This window comes from Triticum dicoccoides, chromosome 1B (genome assembly GCF_002162155.2).
Source record: "Triticum dicoccoides isolate Atlit2015 ecotype Zavitan chromosome 1B, WEW_v2.0, whole genome shotgun sequence".
Classification (NCBI taxonomy): domain Eukaryota; kingdom Viridiplantae; phylum Streptophyta; class Magnoliopsida; order Poales; family Poaceae; genus Triticum; species Triticum dicoccoides.
The window spans coordinates 102,034,164-102,038,416 of NC_041381.1; the positions used below are offsets into that span (position 1 = coordinate 102,034,164).

General features: G+C 47.6%; 1 protein-coding gene across 1 annotated transcript in view; it reads right to left on the reverse strand.

The window, feature by feature from the left end:
• Positions 1-82: 82 nt before the first annotated feature.
• The window catches only part of LOC119302088, a 7,393-nt gene continuing 3,222 nt past the window's right edge, over positions 83-4,253 (reverse strand). Inside the window, exon 6 of the mRNA XM_037579108.1 lies at positions 83-365. The gene's annotated coding sequence lies outside the window, so the exon portion shown is untranslated. The remainder of the gene's footprint in view (positions 366-4,253) is intronic.

Here is a 4,253-nt window from a genome sequence, read left to right on the forward strand (position 1 = left end):
AGCCAAGGCGAGAGTGCAGGGGGTCCTCTTCGGCGATGGGGACGAATGAGTATGCAATGTGATTTAGCCTTCTTTGAAATAGAGGAGGACCTACATTGCTTTCCTACACACACAACACTGATTACAACCATTAAAAAAGTCTCACAAGTTGCTAAACAACCAACAACCAACAAATCCCACAGGAACAGTTCAGAAATGACAAACAGGCCAACAACCAGGTACCAAAAGAAAACTAGTAAATGACGCGATGTCCACTAAGCTAGAGCCTGCACCCTTGGTGATAGAGAGTTCGACATAGCCCTGAAGCGAGTGCTGAGTAGGTCCGTGGCGTCGATGTCATACCTCTTAACCAAAGGCCTCCACTACTGCATTAGTGTGATGGATTTGAAATAACATTAGCTGGTTTCGACAGGAACACATGCTCGATGGTAAACTTATTTCGAGTAGTCCAAAGAGACCAACTGCAGCAGCAAACCCAAACTAGAATATGCGTCTCAATGGAGCAGATAATGCACTAAAAAGCGGCAGTAATTGAGCAAAAATCGGTCGGAGCCCAGCTAACCGTCAACCACGACCGAGTACAACTTCATAAGAGAATGACAAAGTCACATGAAAACATAATATGGTCAGAATCTTCTGGCCTAGAGCAGAAATAGCAAGTAGAATCAGCTTGAGCATTATGCTTCCTAATTTGATCAACATCACGAAGCTTCCCATGGATGGCTTGCCAAAGAAAGGTCTTAGTTTTCAGTGGAACACGAGCCTCCGGACACCCATGAACTTAGAAGAACATGACCTAACAATAAAGCTATGGTAAAGCTAATCGGCCGAAAAATTCCTAAGGGGGGATGAGGCTAGACCACTGAGTCCAGAATCTCCGAGAGTGTGAGGAAAGTGGCATCAAGTTGATGCCATTGCTCCAACTCTACAAGAGATAGGGTGCAGTGAAATGCTAAATTCCAACAAGAATTAGTAAGATCAAAGATATTAATATCAACATTACCACAAAAAGAGAAAATGACCAGGAAAGAAGAGAAAAGAGGGGTGGCCCATGCCACCAATCAAGCCAAAAGCGGCTGGATTTCCCATCTTCAACAATAAACTTCACATGAGATCGGAAAACATCTTTAACCTTAGTCAAAGCTGCCAACATTGGGATCCATTATTAGGCAAAGCCAGCAGATCACTAGTGGAGGGAAATATTGTGCTTTAAGAATAACAAACCAAAAATTCCTAGCGGAAGCAAAAAGAATGCACCACCACCATTTGACAATTAAGCAACAATCATAATCAATGTGTTAATAATGCCTAGGCCACCATGGCTTTTAGGCTGGCAAATGATTTTCCACTTGACTAACTGATCCTTCTTTTTTTGTCACCCGAATTCTAGTAGAATCTGCTATGATGCTTATCAAGACCAGTGTGGGTACCCTCAGGTAGCCTATAAAAACCCGTAAACAACATAAATAGAGAGGAAAGAGAAGATTTTTTGATGAGAACTTCCCCAGCAACTGTATTATATCTACCACAACACGACACAACCCTATTGTTCACCTTAAGAACCATGGGTGCTAGGTCTTTCGTACACGCTTTAGAAGATGAGGGGGAGCGTGAGTAGAAACCTGGCCCTCAGCTCGAACATTGATCTGAAAGGCTTTACTTTTGGGGTATACCTCAGTGAAACCACTTTGGACCCGATCTGGCGCACTACATCAGTTCCTTGTATGACCTGGGCCAGACTAGCCAAAGAATCTTCATCCACGTAAATAGGTTTTCTAATGAGGTCACCAAACACCATCAAACACGCCTTGTTACGCATGATCGAAGGAACATCATTTAACAAAACACAGGTATCCAACAAGTTGCCAAAGCATCGATCATCGTCCCCAACCTTTTTGACAGAAATTACAAGCTGGTTCACTAGAAGCATAAAACTAGTGCTCTTAGATAACATCTTTAAACTTTCCTAGGACTGGGAAAGCAATCCCAAATTCTGATTGTGAAATCTACTGGAACTACCAGTCCCAACCATCCGGTCCCCATTCCCTTAGCTCATCTGCAATTGTCTGCAGTGTCACATAGCAGATTGGACCGAGATGATAGCAACGTCGGATCGCTGAGGTGCAACCGGAACCATGTCCAAACCACCATCTGAACCAAATACGCACCACCTGGCAGGCCTAGACTATACTGGTTAATTGAAGGAGGTTTGGAGCGATTAGTACAACCCACTGTGAGGTGGCTTTCGACACAGCAAATCAAGCATAAAAGGAGGAAACATACAGCGGGATTCAGAGTGACCCGGCCTATGCCATGCAAAACATGTGAGAGAAGGATGACTCGAGCTATTACCAGAGCCACCCACCGGTGGAGCAGATCCAGAGATTGGTAGGGGTGGGTGAGGATTCCATCACCAGAGCCATCAGAATTGTCATTCGACCAAAATTTCCTAAACTTGTTTGGTCAATTGTTGGGAGGGCATTTTGGAAGCCACTAGGACGGGAATTGGGACAGAACTGCCCTTGGAACCCATAAACACAGGAAGGAGGAGCGAGTAGAGCAACAGCTGCAGTCGGCCGAGGAGCATCAGCATGGGGGAGGGGGCACGACGCCCGACGCTGTCGCCTCCCAGGTATCTAGGGCAGAGGAATTTGAGCCTACCCGCTGAGATGGGATGGGGGAAGCAGAGGAGCGAGTTGCCGCCATCCTTTCCTCCTGATGTGTGTGCTGCTCCTTACACCACTCTTCTTCCCGAAACCAAACCGGTGGTGTGCCCCATGCCTCCCGTTCCTTGGTTGCACGCTCGCGAGCCTCCTGCCCATGCTGCAACTTAGCCCTCAACTCAGCCTCAGGCGCCACGGAGTCTAGAAGTGGCCTCACCAGATCCATGAAGCTGCCTCTTGCCATTGGTGTTGCAGTCGCCCAACAAGCCTATCTTCAGCACCTCGGCAAAGGAGCGTGTCAAAGGTGAGGGTGGAAGTATTTGGATGGAACGAGGAAGGAGGTTACTAGATCTGATCTTGCAAATCTTAGTGCAGGAAACAACAAAACCCTAGGATTAGGTCGACACAACCTCGACGGGGCCACATATACCCACGGCATGGGCCAACTGGCTGCTCTGGGCCACTCACAGCTGAAATGAGCCGAAGCCCAAAAGGGAGAGGGGGAAAGAATAACCGAAGCGGTATCCAACCCTTGGACAGGGCCACCACCCTGCACAGAGCCCACCAAGCTCATAGATGAGCCCACCATCTCACAAGCTGACGACCGGATTAGTGTTCTGTCCCATAAGTAGAAGAACTGGAGACAGGAGCCAAAAGGCGCCGCTGGCCAGCTATCCGGCATCGACATTGCCAACGAGATGATATCCACACTAGGATCCAACAAGGGCCGGGCCCAGAGTGGTAGAAAATGTGCGGCCCGCACAGGGCCCAAAAATCTAGGGGGCCGAATTTTTCCAAATAGGCCTAGTATTAAAAACAAAAAACGGTACTGGGCCGCTGGAGTGGGCTAGAGACCTGGAGTCGAGGCGACTAGGCATCGAGCGACGAGCGTGATCTCCCCGACTCCTCCTACTCGATCGCTACGGGTTTCCGTAAAAAATAACTCGATCGCTACAGTGATCGGGGATCGCTAGATCTGAATCGTGAAAAGTGAAAACTCTCGATTGTGGGGCGTCTCGTCGCCCCATCCCTGGTGCCTGGTCGCCCTGTCCCTGGTGATTAGATCAATCAGATCACAGGGCGACTGGCCGCTGCCTACTTGCCTTCCTCGCCTCCTCTCTCTCAATTTGGATTGATCGCTAGCCTCCAAGTGCTCAAAGAATACTAAAAAACGAGGATGCTCAAATAAATAGCAACAAGGAGTGGGATAGGTATGACTTTTTTATATGTCCAATTGTTATGTAAGATATATTATATATTCCTTGGTAAATTAATGTAAGAGCGTTTAAATCATTAAACTAGTGAACGCTCTTGTATGAGTTTACGGCAGGAGTACGTTATAATTTTTTTCTATGATATATATGTACATTATAATTGCTTGTTAGTTCTTTTTTCAATAGGGCCCCATTTTTTAATTTCGCACAGGGCCCATGATTTTGCCGGCCCGGCCCTGGATCCAACGAGGCGGAGGACACAGTGAAACCGGGTCAGAGCCAAGAAAACCAGGGGAAGGAGTAGGATGAAGTAACCTACGAGCGCGGCAAGATCTGGGCGTCACAGCCACCCAACCTCGACCCCTCTCCCCCCCCC